This window comes from Trachypithecus francoisi, unplaced genomic scaffold (assembly GCF_009764315.1).
Source record: "Trachypithecus francoisi isolate TF-2019V2 unplaced genomic scaffold, Tfra_2.0 Lachesis_group3, whole genome shotgun sequence".
NCBI classification, from domain to species: Eukaryota; Metazoa; Chordata; class Mammalia; order Primates; family Cercopithecidae; genus Trachypithecus; species Trachypithecus francoisi.
In genome coordinates this window covers 30,023,954-30,040,518 of record NW_022681468.1, presented here as the reverse complement: position 1 = coordinate 30,040,518, position 16,565 = coordinate 30,023,954, and the positions used below count along the sequence as shown (strand labels likewise).

The 16,565-nt window shown below is 43.8% G+C and overlaps 1 protein-coding gene, 1 long non-coding RNA gene and 1 pseudogene across 14 annotated transcripts in view; 1 reads left to right on the top strand and 2 right to left on the bottom strand.

Moving 5' to 3' along the window:
* Positions 1-5,754: 5,754 nt before the first annotated feature.
* Positions 5,755-8,584, bottom strand: LOC117071005 (annotated as a pseudogene).
* TMEM63C (transmembrane protein 63C) overlaps positions 8,554-16,565 on the top strand; it is an 84,529-nt gene continuing 76,517 nt past the window's right edge. For 7 of the 13 annotated variants that reach the window (XR_004431481.1, XR_004431482.1, XR_004431480.1 and 4 more), the window contains exon 1: positions 15,978-16,242. The gene's annotated coding sequence lies outside the window, so the exon portion shown is untranslated. Of the gene's footprint in view, positions 8,618-15,967; positions 16,260-16,565 lie in introns of those variants that run through there. The other 6 variants (XM_033187303.1, XM_033187298.1, XM_033187299.1 and 3 more) reach the window with 5 other exon arrangements.
* LOC117069281 lies at positions 11,442-13,183 on the bottom strand. Its single transcript, XR_004431484.1, has 2 exons — positions 13,059-13,183; positions 11,442-11,622 (listed from the first exon to the last, which is right to left on the bottom strand). It is a non-coding gene; the product is annotated as an uncharacterized LOC117069281 (long non-coding RNA).

The window sequence follows — 16,565 nt, the reverse complement described above, 5'->3', positions numbered from 1 at the left end:
TGTTGGTTTCTTGTTTTCTCGTCTTGTGATATCTTTGGCTTTGGTACTAGGATAATACTGGCCCCACAGAATGAGTTCAGAAGGGTTCCATCCTTTTCTTTTTAGGGGAGGCATTTGAGGAAAAAATAGTGTTAACTGTTTAAACACTTGGTAGAATTTGCTAGTGAAGCCATCTGATTCTGTGTTTTTCTTTGTTTGAAGTTTTCTTTTTAAATTTTAGTTACTGATTCAATCTCTTTTCTTGTTATAGATCTATTCATGTTTTCTATTTCTTCTTAAGTAAGTTTTGGTAGCTTATGTGTCTAGGAATTTATCCATTTCATCTAGGTTGTGTAATTTGTCGGGATACAGTTGTTCATAGTATTCTCTTATAATCTTCTAAAATTATTATTTTTATAAGGTCATTATTAACATTTGTACTTTCATTTCTAATTTTAGTAATTTGGGTCTTCTCTTTTTTTTCCTTATTCAGTCCAGATAAAGATTCATCCATTTTGTTGATTTTTAAAAATTTTGTTGATGTTTTCAAAACACTAACTTTTGGTTTTGCTCATTCTCTCTATTGTTTTCTGTTCTCTATTTCATTTATCTCCACCCTAACCTTTATTATTTCCTTCTTTCCTCTTGTTTTGGATTCAGTTTGTTCTTCTTTTTCCAGTTTCTTAAGGTAGAAGGATATGTTATTCACTTGCAATCTTTGTTTTTTTATGTTGACATTTCCAACTATAAATTTCCCTCTAAGCACTGCTTTTACTAAATCCCATAGTTTTTGCATGTTGTATTATAGTTTTCATAGGTCTCAAAATATTTTCTAATTTACCTTTCAATTTATTCTTTGACCCATTGGTTATTTAAGGGTGTGTTATTTAATTTCCACATATTTATGAGTTTCTCAGGTTTCTTTCTGTTATTGATTTCTAGGTTTATTCCATTGTGGTCAGAAAACATACTTTGTTATGATTTTAATCTTTTAAAATTATTGAGACTTATTTTGTGTTCTGACTTATACTGGAGAATGTTCTATGTGCACTTAAGAAGAATGTGTATTTTGTCATTGCTGAGTGGAGTGCTCCATAAATATCTGTTAGGTCTAATTTGTTTATAGTACTCTTCAAGTCTTCTATATCCTTATGATCTTTTTTTTTTCTTTTTCTTTTTGAGATGGAGTTTTCACTCTTGTTGCCCAAGCTGAGGTGCAATGGCACAATCTCATCTCACTGTAACCCTTACTTCCTGGGTTCAAGTGATTCTCCTGCCTCAGCCTCCCAAGTAGCTGGATTACAGGCACCTGCCACCACACCCAGTTAATTTTTGTATTTTTAGTAGAGACAGGGTTTCACCATGTTGGCTAGGCTGGTCTTGAACTCCTGACCTCAGGTGATCCGCCTGCCTCAGCCTCCCAAAATGCTGAGATTACAGGTGTGAGCCACCACACTTAGCTTCCTTGATGATCTTCTGTGTAGTTGTTCTATCTATTATTTAAAGTGGAATATTAAAATCTGCAACTGTTATTAATTATCTATTTCTCTAATTATTTCAGGTTTTGCTTCATATATTTTGGGGCTCTGTCATTGGGTGCATATATCTTTATAATTGTTATGTTTTCTTGATGGAGTATCCCTGTTACCATTATATAATGTCATTCTTTGTCTCTTGTAACAATTTTTGTCTTAAAGTCTATTGCTTCCAATATTAATATAGCCCCCCCCCCACTCCCTTTGGTTACTGTTTTCATGGTATACTTTTTTACCATCCTTTCATTTTCAGCCTATTTGTATCTTTGAATGTAAAGTGAGTCACCTGTAGATAGCACATAGTTACATCATTTTTAAAAGCTCATCTGCTAATATCTGCCTTTTGATTGGAAAGTTTAATTCATTTACATTTAAAGTAATTAATTAAGGAAGTACTTACTTCTGCTGCTTTGCTATTTGTTTTCTGTGTTTCATACTATTTTTGTTCCTTATTTCCTTCATTACTGCCTTCTTTAGTGTTAAATATATTTTTTATTTTATTTTATTTTACTTTATTTGCAACAGGGTCTTGCTCTGTCACCCAGGCTAAAGTACAGTGGCACAATCTTGGCTCACTGACACCTCCACCTCCCAGGCTCAAGTGATCCTCCTGCTTCAACCTCCCAAGTAGCTGAGACTACAGGTGCACACCACCATGCCAGCTTGATTTCTGTATTTTTGCAGAGATGGGATTTTGCCTTATTGCCTAGGCAAGTCTTGAATTCCTGGGCTCAAATGATTCACCCACCTCAGACTCCCAAAGTACTGGGATTACAGGCATGAGCCACCATGCCTGGCTGATATTTTCTAATAAACTATTTAATTTCCTCATCGTTTATTTTACTATTTTTTTTAGTTATTTTCATAGTGGTTGTCCAGAGGATTAAAATTAACGTTTAATTTATAGCAATCTAGTTTAGATTAATACTGTTTCAGTATAAGAACTTTGTTACTTTATAGTTCTACCCCCATCTTTATGTTGCTCTTGTCACAAATTCCATCTTTACACATTTGTGCCTATCATAGATATATATCATCAATTTTTACTTATATAGTTGCCTTTTAAATAATATGGGAAATATTTCCCATTTTAAATAATATGGGAAAAAATAAGAGATACAGACCAAAAATACATTGACTTTTATATTTACCTTTACCAGTATTCTCTATTTCTTCATGTGGAATCAAATTACTGCCTACTGTCCTTTCATTTCAGCATGAGAGACTCCTTTTAACATTTCTTATAGGGCACTATTGACAAACTCTCTGTTTTTATTTGGAAATTTCTTAATTTCTATTTCATTCCAGAGGGATAGTTTTGCTGGATATAGCATTCTTGGCTGACAGCTATTTTTCTTTCAGTCCTTTTAATGCTCTATCCCATTGCCTCCTTACCTCCATGGTTTCCAATGAGAAATAAGCTGTTAATCTTATTAAGCATTACTTCTATGTGATAAACTGCTTCTCTTTTGCTGCTTTCAAGATTCTATCTTTGTCTTTACTTTGAACAGTTTAATTATAACATGTCTTAATGTGGACCTCTTTGAGTTTATCCTACTTGGAGTTTCTTAGATGTATAGACTACTGTTTTCCATCAAATTTGGAAAGTTTTTGCCCATTATTTCTTTCAAGTATTCTTTCTGTTAGACTCTCCTACCTCCTCTGGAACTCCCATTATGCATATGTTGTGGTATACTTGGTGATGTCTTTTAAAGTCTGCTCGTTATTCTATATCTTTCTTTTTTATGCTCCTCCGACTGAGTAATCTCAGTGACTTATCTTCAAGTTCACTGATCCTTTCTTCTGCCTGCTCAAATCTGCTGTTGAGCCTCTCTAATAAAATTTTCCTTTCAGTAATACTTTTAAGCACTAGAATTTATATTTGGCTCTTTTTTATAAGTTTGATATTTTTATTGATATTCTCTATTTGTGAGATATTCTCATGGTTTTCTTTAGTTCTTTGTACATGGTTTCCTTTAGCTTTTTGAGCATATTTTAAATAGTTGAATTAAAGTCTCTTAAAAGTAAGCCCAATGTCTGGGCTTCCTCAGGAATAATTTCTATCAATTGTCATTTTTCTTCTGTAGGGGCCATACTTTCTTGTGTTTTTTTCATGCCTCATAATTTTTGTAGAAAACTGGACATTTTGAATATTACAATTTGGCAACTCTGGAAATCAGATTTTTCTAGGGTTTGTTGTTCCTGCCTGTTGTAGTTGTTGCTGTTTTTTTTTTTTTTTCTGTTTGTTTGTTTAGTGCCTTTTCTGAACTAATTTTGAAAACTCTTTGTGTGTGCATGTGTGTGTGTGTGTGTGTGTGTATGGCCACAGAAGTCTCTCTGCTCACTAGCTTAATGATCAGCTAGTGACTGGACAAGAGATTTCCTTAAACACCTGGGACAAAAAACAGTAAAATTGCCCAGTAAAAAAGCCTGTGTGTGCTGTTGGGACATGCCTTCAGAGTTCAGTTAGGCAGTTTACAACTCTGCCTTTGTCTTCAATTTCTTCTTGCGTAGAGACTGAAGGTCACGCAAAGGTGAGAGCTTAGGGTTTTCTCAGGTTTCTCTTGAGCATGCACTTGTCCTCTAGATTCCCATGAATGTGTCAGAGCTTTTCAAAATCTTTATTTTGAATAGAATCTCACAAAGTGTGAGAAGAGACATCTTCCTGGAAAGGGATTCTGGATGAACAACTAACATTTAGAGGCTTTTAATAGATTACCTGGCTCATAGTCTGTGAGTGAACTGAAGGAGAATGACTGATCCCTCAGAGGCAGCTGCCACGTTATACTGACCAAAGTAGTAAAGAAGTAAGGAAACAAGTCTGAAGAAGAGAAGAGGAAGTTTTCCTAGTACTACTTACAAACCATGTGTTTCTTATAGGGCTGGAGTACGAAAAGGAGGGTTGCAGAATAAGGTGTATCAAAACCATCTGGAACCAACTTGTCCCCATTCCAGGAAACCCTCACCCACAGCTCCAACTTGCTCAGGCAGTAACCATGATGGAATTTTTTTTTTTTTAACATTTGTCACCTTTCTTTATTGTAATAGTTTATCTGAAAGTACACAAAAATTAATAAATTGCTTTTACTATGCAATTCTGAAATATCAAGTCTACTGCCTTCAATACAAAAATTAGTAACTACTTTTATGACATTAAGGTCAAGTCATCATTTGTAAAGACAGTATCAACTGAGACTTTTTGGCACTTATGACTAATCCGTTATAAACAATTATCAATCTTAAAAACACAGCTCCAGTAAATGTGTAGTTACGCTGGGTACAGATAAGGAAGTACAAGGCCAGCATGATCACTTATGCCTGTAATTACAGCACTTTGGGAGGCCGAGGCAGGTGGATCATATGAGGCCAGGAGTTCAAGACCAGCCTAACCCACATGGCAAAACCCTGACTCTATTAAAAATACAAAAAGAAATTAGCCAGGCATGGTGGTGCTTGCCTGTAATCCCAGCTTCTTGGGAGGCTGAGGCATGAGAATCAGAGAATCAGTTGAACCCAGGGGACAGTGGTTGCAGTGAGCCAAGACCATGCTACTGCACTCTAGCCTGGGTGACACAGGGAGTGAGACTCTGTCTCAAAAAAAAAAAAAGAAAGTACAAGAAGCTCACTGGTTATGCTAAACCAAATAAATGAAAAGCAGCAAAACTGATTTTTTTTTTTTTTTTTTTTTGAGACAGAGTCTGTCTGGTCTGTCGCCCAGGCTGGAGTGCAATGGCGCGATCTCAGCTTACTGCAACCTCCACCTTCTGGGTTCAAATCATTCTGCTGCGTCAGCTTCCCAGGTAGCTGAGACTATAGGCATGTGCCACCACACCCGGCTGATGAGGTTTCACCATGCCGGCCAGGCTGGTCTCGAACTCCTGGGCTCAAGTGATCTGCCCACCTCGGCTTCCCAAAGTGCTGGAATTACAGACATGAGCCACAGCAACTGGCCGCAAAACTGATTTTATACTGTGGCTTTATACAAATAAATAAAATTCTTTCTGTTTTTCTATATTTTTTCTTACATTTCTTATAAAAATAACAGAATGCTTCATTTTATTCACTTCAATAGGACAAAGTCCTTAGAGAAAGATTGAAAAGAGCTGATAATCAAACTCCCAAATTTTATGCTTATTTCTTTTCTAGTGCTATCAATTTTCTGACATTTAACATAGGCAGGAAAACGTTCTCGGTAAATTGAGCATTTGAGTCTACAAACGTCTTCAAGCATTCTGGCAAGTTACATATATCCCACGTTGCTTTTGGTTGCCCATCTCTTCTTTGCTTCAAACCCCCACGTGAGTTCCTTCTTTTTTCGGGCAGTCCTGTGAATTTTTAGTCTCCATTTTTGGCTTTTACAAAATTGTGGCAGACAACTGCTTTGGCAATTTTTACACCAAGCTCTCGAGTAGCTAGCTGGTTGCTGAGCTCCTCAGCCTTCTCAATATTCCACTCCTCCACAGCCTGCTCTATCCTCTTTTTGAGGCCTTCTCAATGGTTTTCCTTTTAACAGAGGGGTCAAACCTATCATTGACTCCAAAATACTGAGGAAGCTCCTTTCACTGAACTGCATTTGAGGACTGTTCAATTCCACACATCTAAGAGAATTCCAGAAGGACACTCTTCTTAGGCATTTACATTTGACTCTGTTTCACTTTTTGCTTCATCTGTTGAGAAATTTATGATTTCTGCTTTTCTGAGGTTCCCATCCTCTTATCTTCCTGTAAGTTAAGCCTAGAGCTCTCCAATGTAGCTTCATCTTCGGAGTTTGACTCAACATCACTTTCATTTAGGCCAGGAGGTACCAGCCCACTCGATATCTTTTCTTCTGTCAGGAAGCAGCCGCCTGGCAGCCATCTTAAGACCCTGTCAACCAAATAATTTTTTAAGAAATAATTTTTGTGTGAAGTAATTGTCGTGTATTATTTCAGTGTTATGTGGGCTTTGTATAAAATAATATGGACATTTTACTTCTATTTCTATGCTCTGTAACAGTTTAAAATGATTGATTTCTTGCTTTACCATCTTTTCCTTTTTCTTTTCTTTCTTTTTTTTTTTTTTGAGACAGGGTCTCACTCTGTCACCCAGGCTGGAGTGCAGTGGCATAATCTTGGCTCACTACAACCACTGCCTCCTAGGCTCAAGCAATCCTCTCACCTCAGCTTCCAGAGTAGCTAGGACCGCAGGTGCACACCACCATGCCCAGCTAATTTTTGTATTTTTTAACAGATGGAGTCTCACTATGTTGCCCAGGCTGATCTCAAACTCCTAGGTTCAAGCAATCTGCTGGCCTCAGCTTCTCAAACTGCTGGGATTATAGGAGTGAGCCACCACAACCAGCCCATATTTTTCAATTAATTAATTAATTTTGGAGGAGACAAAAAACATTCAAATCATAGCACTCACTAATAAAAAACTGGAAATAAAAACAAATGCCAAACAAACCAGGCAGGATTAGTTTGTGACATAGTCAAACAACAGAGTAATGAAAATGGATAAACTCCAACTGCATACCACAGTGTGGATGAATCTTAAAAATACAATGTTGAAGCTAGGCGTAGTGACTCATGCCTGTAATCCCAGCACTGTGGGAGGCTGAGGCAGGCGGATCACCTAAGGTCAGGAGTTTGAGACCAGCCTGGCCAACATGGTGAAACCCCGTCTCTACTAAAAATACAAAAATTAACTGGGAGTGGTGGCATGTGCCTGTAATCCCAGCTACCTGGGGGGCCGACGCAGGAGAATCACTTCAACCTGAGAGGCAGAGGTTGCAGTGAGCCGAGATTGTGCCATTGCATTCCAGCCTGGGCGACATGAGTGAAACTCCATCTCAAAAAAATAAAACAACACAAAAAACAAACAAAAAAACCAATGCTGAGTTCTAACAGCCCAACGTAAGAGTATATTTATACTCTAATTCTATTAATGTACACTTAAAATACAGACCAAAGCAAACCATATTGATTAGGAATGAATAATCACGTGGTAAAAGTACAAAGCAACGCAAGGAAAGGCTGAAGTCAGGATAGGGCTATCTCTGTGCGGGGAAGGGACTGGAAAAGAAAGGAGTGGATTGGGAAACAATACAGGGAAACTTCTGGTGATAATGTTCTAGTTATCAACTTAAACAGTGTCGCTACACAAGAGTTTGCTCTGTGATTATTCATTATAGTGCTCATTGTTGTATGGTATATGCTTCTCTGTATATGTATTATATTTCACAAAGTTGATAAAGCTTATACAACAAAGAAAAGGTTCATTACTGAAAACAGGTAACAACACCCAGGGGAAGGGGTACAACAGAGCTGATTTCAGGAGCCTGGACATGAGGCCCTGAAGAGATCTTCACTTTGTGGCTCAGAAGAAACTCATATTTCTGCCTCATGAGTTCTATAGCCTCAATAGAACAGGGGAGTTCTATAGCCTCAATAAAATATCAGTGCAAGGACCCATTTTTTTTTTTTTTTAGTCAGAGTCTTGCTCTGTCACCCAGGCTAGAGTGCAGTGGTGCGGTCTCGGCTCCCTTCAACCTCCGCCTCCCAAGTTCAAGCGATTCTCCTGCCTCAGCCTCCCGAGTAGTTGGGATTGCAAGCATCCGCTACTGTGCCAAGCTAATTTTTGTATTTTTAGTAGAGACGGGGTTTCACCAACTTGGCCAGGCTGGCCTATGAACTCCTGACCTCGTGATCTGCCCTCCTCTGCCTCCCAAAGTGCTGGGATTACAGGCGTGAGCCACCGCGCCCGGCCGGCAGTTATTCTTTAAGGATCTAATTCTGCAGGGCATGTCAGGCTCAAGATAGAAGTGAAGTGAGGCTGTGCAGGCTTCAAACCCCAGATCTGTCTGAAAATGTTCAGTTGAGTTCAATCCTGGGTGAAGAAATGATACCAGAATCCCAGAGTTCCAGTACAACACAGTGGTGTTTCTTTTGTGATGTCATCAACACCTGCTTCTGACCTCACCCACCCAGAAGTTTCCAATATCATTAAGTGATAGTGGCGGTGGATAACAATGACCTCCTACCAGCTGTGAATTTCTCGTCTTCCAGGGGAGAAGTACTAGTAAAAGACATTGCTGCTGGCTAAGATTACCCACCGGGGCCTTGGTGAGTGGGGCCCAGTCTGAGGCCAGGGGTAAGGGAGGGCAGAGAGGCCAGGGTTGTCCCAGAAGAAGGGAGGCCTGGATTCTCTTCTGTGGCAGGGCTGAGTGATCATAGGGCCTGACTCCTCCACTGGGGAACACCAGCTTCCAAGTAGGGACAGTGCTGTGTGTCTAGACCTAAGCCTGAAGTCTTCTTCTCTCTAGAAAACCACAACCCTGTGTCTGGTTAGGCAGAAGACACTGGAAAAATGGTTTTCCATTCCAATACATTTCCCCGCTACTTTCTGCACAGGAAATCAAATTCCCTTCTGTCTGGAAAGGCAGATTAGAGTGTGTGATAGGAGCTGAGCTCCCAAAATGAATCCACTTTCTTAGAGAGTTTTTATTTGGCTCTTGGGATCAGGGATACCCTAGAGTACGTGGCTTGCCACTTAAAGTATAAACAGTGTATTGGCTTTGCCTTGAAAATACTGTCCCTGTCAGTGGCATATGTTTATATTCTGGGTCCTGTAGTAAAATCTGTGATCTGACTCCCATCATCTCCAAGCCCATGGCCCCCTGCTTACCCTCTGCCTAGCAGCATCACCCAACATCAGGCCTTAGGGTGATGACACTGGTGTGTGGCTTTCACTTCCTGCCTTTTCTCTCTCATTTTGATTTTTCCTGAACATCTCACCTGGGTGCTACAGAAAACCCATGTACATTTGTGTAGGCTGTGCACAGTTGTGAGGTATTTTTTTGTTATTGTTGTTTTTGCAATTACAAACAATTCTGCAATGAGCATTCTTGTGTGTGTAGGTCTTTGTGAGCTTGAGTGTGTATGATGAAATTATTTCTAGATAACAGAGGCAAGTTCCCAGGCCCACCATAGGCTCAATAAAACTATGAGGGTTGGGTCCCTGCAGTTGTTCACTGGTCTAGTTTAAGATCTCAGATAATTTCGCTGATCAATACAGGCAGTCCAACTTACAACGATTTTACTTACAATTTTTTTTTTTTTTTTTGAGACAGAGTCTCGCTCTGTCGCCCAGGCTGGAGTGCAGTGGCCGGATCTCAGCTCACTGCAAGCTCCGCCTCCCGGGTTTACGCCATTCTCCTGCCTCAGCCTCCCGAGTAGCTGGGACTACAGGCGCCCGCCACCTCGCCCAGCTAGTTTTTTGTATTTTTTTAGTAGAGACGGGGTTTCACCGTGTTAGCCAGGATGGTCTCGATCTCCTGACCTCGTGATCCACCCGCCTCGGCCTCCCAAAGTGCTGGGATTACAGGTTTGAGCCACTGCGCCCGGCCTACTTACAATTTTTTGACTTTAAAATGATGAAAAAGCAATATGCATTCAGCAGAAATCATACTTCAAGTATCCATACAACCATTATGTTTTTCACTTTCAGTACTCAATAAATAAAATCATCTAACACAAACCCTATTGTATGTTGTATATGAATATTTCAACATTGTATTATAAAATGGGCTTGTGTTAGATGATTTTGCCCAACTATAGGCTAATGTCAGTATTCTGAGCGCATTTAAGACAGGTTAGCTTAAGCTATGATGTTTGGTAGATTAGGTGATGTGTTAGTCCATCCTCATGCTGCTAATAAACACTTACCTGAGTCCCGATAATTTGTAAAGAAAAGAGGTTTAATTGACTCATAGTTCCACATGGCTGGGGAGGTTTCAGGAAACGTACAATCATGGTGGAAGGGGAAGCAAACACATCCTTCTTCACATGGCAGCAGGAAGAGAAGTGCTGAGCAAAAGGGGAAAAGCCCCTTATAAAACCATCAGATCTCATGAGAACTCTCATTATCACGAGAACGGCATGACTCAATTACCTCTCACCAGGTCCCTCCCATGACACTTGGGGATTATGGGAATTACAATTCACGATATTTGAGTTGGGACACAAGCAAACTCTATCAGGTGGGTTAAATGCATTTTCAACTTACGCTATTCTCCAATTATGATGGGTTCATCAGGATGTAATGTCATCATCCTAAGTCGAGGAGCATCTGGTTCCAAATCAGCTAGTGGGACCATCCTAGGCTCTGTCATCCTAGGTAACATAGACTTCACCCCCAAAGCCATTAGAAAGTATTTATTGAGTCAAGGCACTGTGTTCAATATTAAAAATTAAAAGAAAAAGGAGACATAATCTGACCTTAAAAGGATCCATAATCTAATGAGGGAGAAGGTAAATATAAATGAATTTAAATCTCTGATTTCTCATCATTGAGGAAAGGTGTACTTTTGGATGACTGAGTTTTCCAGATACTGAGGGTTTCTCCCCCAAATATACAAGCTTTATTCCATTTTAACCACTTTTGATTGGGAATACTTTCTAAATACACAGTTGCTTTCCTTTAAAGGATTTGGTCAATGACTTCTTCTAGTGATGCGGGATGGTTGTTCTGAGCATGTTTCCACTACCACCTTATGATACAATGATGCCTTCAAGGTCTATTGGAATGACCTTATGCTAAATGACTCCAAACTCTTAAGTTTTGTGGGATTTTTTGTTTGTTTGTTTGTTTTGTTTTTTTAATTTTTTAGACGGAATCTCACTCTGTCACCAGGCTGGAGTGCAGTGGCGTGATCTCGGTTCACTGCAACCTCTGCCTCCCGGGTTCAAGCGATTCTCCTGCCTCAGCCTCCCGAGTAGCTGGGACTACAGGTGCACGCCACCATGCCTAGCTAATTTTTGTATTTTTAGCAGAGATGGGGTTTCATCATGTTGGCCAGGATGGTCTTGATCTCTTGACCTTGTGATCCGCCTGTCTCAGCCTCCCAAAGTGCTGGGATTACAGGCGTGAGCCACCGCGCCTGGTCAAGTTTGTTTATTGTTTGTTTGTTTGTTTATCATTGTTCTCTCTTCTCTTGCTCTTGACTTTTACCCTTTTCACTGTACTTGCTTTCTCATTAGTCCTTTTTCCTTCTAATATGCTCCTGCTCATCTGCTGTGGGTTTGAAAATCAGGAAAGTGGCTTCTCCTTTAGGCTATTGGTTCAGCTGCTGCAACAGAGACCAGACAATAGTGACTTTACAAGGTTATTGCTCTCCCATGGGAAAAATGCAAGGTGGTCAGCATTCTAGGGCACTTCTCCAGGTCATCTGGTGACTCAAGTTCTTCCTGCCTTGATGCCCTGTCTCTAGGGGGTTGTCCTGGTCAGCATCATCAAAGCTGCCCTCTCCTCCACCCCATGTCCACATCCCAGTCTTCACAAAGGAGAAAGAGGAAGTAGAGAACAGCCAGCTTCCTTTTAAGGATGTGGCCCAGAAATTAAACCTATTACTTCCACTTATATCTCACTGGCTAGGACTTAGTTCATACTTCCACCTGGCTGCGAGGGGTTCTGGGATATGTGGTCTGTAGTAGGGGAGCCATAAAGCCAGGTTTTAACCTTGGGAGCTCTACTGCAAAAAGGGAGAGGGAAAGAAAAGGGGCTCTGAGCAGTCTCTGCCACACTGGATCTGTTGAAATTTTGTGTGGAGTAAGTAAAGGTGGGCTCCAACTGAAGACACAAGCTGATCTGCAGAAAAAGCCCCTCTCCTCCCCTCCCCTCCCCTCCTCTTCCCTCCCCTCCTCTCCTCTTCCCTCCCCTCCCCTCCTCTCCTCTTCCCTCCCCTCCCCTCCTCTTCCCTTCCCTCCCCTCCCCTCCTCTTCCCTTCCCTCCCCTCCTCTCCTCTTCCCTCCCCTCCCCTCCTCTTCCCTTCCCTCCTCTCCTCTTCCCTCCCCTCCCCTCCCCTCCTCTCCTCTTCCCTCCCCTCCCCTCCTCTCCTCTTCCCTCCCCTCCCCTCCTCTTCCCTCCCCTCCCCTCCTCTCCTCTTCCCTCCCCTCCCCTCCTCTTCCCTTCCCTCCCCTCCCCTCCTCTCCTCTCCTTTCTGATATAGATCTCTCTATATTGCCCAGGCTGGTCTCAACCTCCTGGCCTCAATAAATCCTCCTGCCTCAGCCTCCCGAGTAGCTGGGATTACAGGTGTGAGCCTCCGCACCTGGCTTCCATCCCCCTTTTCTGTACCTCTCTCGCTCTCTTTTTTTTCTTTTTTTTTTTTTTTTTGAGATGGAGTCTCGCTCTGTCGCCCAAGCTGGAGTGCAGTGGTGTGATCTCAGCTCACTGTGAGGGTTACTCAGAGTCCTTTTGTTTATTTTATATTGTTCTGGATTATGTTCCCAGACCAGACATTGGAGGTTAACAATGCAGTCATGAAGACAATAACAGGCATAATCTTTCAGATTTGACAACTCAGGCCAAAGGCATTCCCACCCCAATACACAAATAAAAGCATGATAAGTGTTTTCAGTGTCACAGGCCAGAAGGGCCTTTCTTTCAAAAGCCTCAGTTATTCATACCCATACACTTTTACTGAGAACCTTCTACAAGCCTGACACTCATCTAGGTGGCTGGTTGGGACAATGGGGTCATGTCTTTCCCCACCACACAGCCCACCTGGCATCTCCATGGGTTCTCCTCCCTTCCATAGGTTCTTCTTCTCTTCCTTCCTTCCTTCCTTCCTTCCTTCCTTTCTTTTCTTCTTTCCTTCCTTCCTTCCTTTTTCATCTTTCCTTCCTTCCTTCCTTCTCTCTCTCTTTCTTTTCTTTTCCCGTCTCCTCCCCTCCCCTCCCTTCCCTCCCCTCCCCTCTCTCCTTCCCTCCCCTCCCCTCTCCCCTTCCCTCCCATCCCCTCCCTTCTCTTAATCCCTCCCCTCCCCTCCTCTCTCTCCTCCCCTCCCCTCCTCTCTCCCCTCCCCTCTCCCCTTCCCTCCCCTCTCTCTTCCCCTCCCCTCCCCTCTCCCCTTCCCTGCCCTCCCCTCTCCCCTTCCTTTCCCTCCCCTCTCCCCTCCCCTCTTTCTTCTCTCCCCTCCCCTCCCCTCTCCTCTCCTCTCCTCCCTCTCCTCCCTCTCCTCTTTTCTCATCTCCTCTCCTTTGTGATGTAGGTCTCTCTATATTGCCCAGGCAGATCCCAACCTCCTGGCCTCAAGAAATCCTCCTGCCTCAGCCTCCCAAGTAGCTGAGTTTACAGGTGTGAGCCGCCACACCTGGCTTCTGTCCCCCTTTACTGTATCTTTCTTTTCTTTTTCCGAGACGGAGTCTCACTCTGTTACCCAGGCTGCAGTGCAGAGGTGCAATCTCAGCTCGCTGCAACCTCCGCCTCCTGGGTTCAAGTGATTCTCCTGCCTCAGCCTCCTATGTAGCTGGGATTACAGGTGCCTGTCACCACGCCTGACTAATTTTTGTATTTATAGTTAAGACTGGGTTTCATCATGTTGGCCAGGCTGGTCTTGAACTCCTGACCTCAAGTCATCTGCCCACCTCAGCCTCCCAAACTGTTAGGATTACAGGCATGAGCCACCGCACCTGGCCTCTCTTTACAGCGTGTCGTTGATGCTTATCAGGTTTCTCCTTTAGGACGTGGATGGGGTTGGGTATGGGTTTAACAGCTGCTGTGATGATGAAGCAGAGGAACAGACAAACCGCTTCTGTTGAGAATTTATGCTGTCCCACCAGACTGAATAGCATAACTACAGCAACAACAATGAATCCATGCAGAGCATTTATTTTGTATACGATATTTCATTTAATCCTCACAATCACCCTTTAAGCTTATGATTATTGTTTTTTCCCATTTTCCATATGCAAAAAAAAAAAAAAATGAAGCACAGAGAGGTTAAGTCTCATATTTAGCTGGCCCAGCTGGAACTGAAACGCAGGCAGCTAGCATTCCCAGCACTATTCTTGTATTGATCTGATTTGTCTTTGTACCCACTGGACTTTATCCTAGAAGAGGAGAATACAAGTGTCAGGGCAGAGGGGTCTGAGACCCCAACTAGCCCAGCCCTCTCAGAATTACAGATAAGAGGGAAAAACAAAGAGAGATCAAGTGAGCTACCCAAGGTTGCACAGCATGATAGCCGCTAAGCAAGGGCTGGAACCTAGACCCTGATGCCCTGTTGCCACTGAAGAATAGATGGTCAAAAGTCTTCCTGTCCCATGAATGAAAAAGATAAAAGAATGAGTGGGCCAGGCACGGTGGCTCACACCTGTAACCCCAGCACTTTGGGAGGCTGAGGTGGGCAGATCACGAGGTCAGGAGATCAAGACGATTCCAGCTAACATGGTGAAATCCCGTCTCTACTAAAAAATACAAAATAAATAAATAAATAAATAAATAAATAAATAAATATAAATAAATAAATAAATTAGCCAGGCGTGTTGGCAGGCATAGTCCCAGCTACTCGGGAGGCTGAGGCAGGAGAATGGCGTGAACCTGGGAGGTGGAGCTTGCAGTGAGCCGAGATCGAGCCACTATACTCCAGCCTGGGCGACAGAACGAGACTCTGTCTCGAAGAAAAAAAAAAAAAAAGAATCAGTGGGTGAGTGACTGCATAATGGATAGACTTTGACGGAATGTGTCTATGTGGCTCACCCTTGGGTCTTCTTGGGGTGGCTGGGTCATGAGAACCAGGGGGTCAGAGGAAGAGGGAGATGACTAGGGTGTGCCAGTCTGGCAGGGTTGTGTGGAAGGGGGTGCTGTGCTGCTGGTTATGGGGAAATCAACCCATGAAAGCATAACCAGCCTTTGAGCCCATCCTCTGGCACCTCATGACCTTGTGTTCACACGGCTTCCTCTGTGGCCTTCTTATCATATTGCTAACAGCGCTAACTGGTGAAAGGGCGTCACTTTCAGAGAGCGCTGGGCAGTGGCTCCTCTCCCATTAGCTGTCTCTCATTATCTGGTGCTGCGAGTGCCAGATAATGTCTATGACATGAATGTGCCTAGGCTCCTGCCTGGGAGGGAGAGGCTGTTTACTGCTGCCCCTTGTTTTGCACACTGATCTTTGGGGGTTGCAAATGCTGGCACCTGTCCTCAGGGTCAAAACCAGTGTCTATATAGCAGAGTGGTCAGGACTTTGATGAAACTCTTGAGACCTGCAGGAGTGTGGCCCACCGCAAACTGGAAATGACCCAGCCCACTCCCTTGGGCCTCCCGGGTGGGGCTGTGGCCAATTGTAGATGGCTCCTTTGTTGGGGAAGGAGGAGTCTGGGTAGCAGCTGGGTACCAGCCACTGGGCTGGTGCCAGGACCGGGTCCTTGGGCGGGGCAGAGGGCTACCTTTGTGGGAGTGGGTTGGCTTTTCTTGCTTCTGGCTGATGGGACTAAGGAGACTGGGAAAGGGGACAGGCCTCAGGGAGGGCGAGGGGAGGTGGCAAAGGAGCTGCCAAGGCCCAGTGCATCAGGGGAGCTGAAGCAAGCTGGAACCAGGGACCGGCAGCCTTGTGCGTTTAAGATGGTAATTTGCAGATGGTTCCTGGTAGCTACAGGGTCTCTGAGGCGGAGCCTGGGTCTTCGCGTAGGATCCGCCAGCCTGGGTTCCCCCGCAGGTCAGAGGAGCCTTGGGGCGGGGCCAAGGTTGGCCCCTGCTTGGGAGGAGCCGGGATGCCGCTCTCGTGGTGATGCAGAAGGGAATTTGCTGACACTCCCTTGCCAGGTAGGGCTGGCTTCGCCCGGCCGGCGAGGAGGAGGACCCGCTGGCAGTCTCCTCCCAGGTGGGGAGCGTAGAGCTTGTCACCGCAGCTTGGCGGCCTGAGCGCCGCGCCTGGCGCTGGGGCCGCGGTGCTGAGGACGCAGATGTGGTGAGCACGCGACGCAGGTGCAGTGACCCAGGCTGGTCGGGCCGGGAAGAAGGGGCGCAGGATCCAGGTCCCGCACGGGGAGGGGGCGGGGAAGAATTGCTTGTTTCTGTGCTTTCTGAGACCTTGCATTGGGAGGGATGGGGGTAGGGGAGACTGCGCCACAGTCCCTTGCCACGCTGGCTGTCTCTAGCTTGTACCCAGGAAAGGGTGGCCTGAGCCGCCCACCTAGGAGGGCGTGGCGTTAGAAGACCGGTCTTCACTGGATGGGGGGATGGAGGTGGGTAGGAGGTTTGCTTGCGGGGTCCCCGGCCTCCTGCCTGACA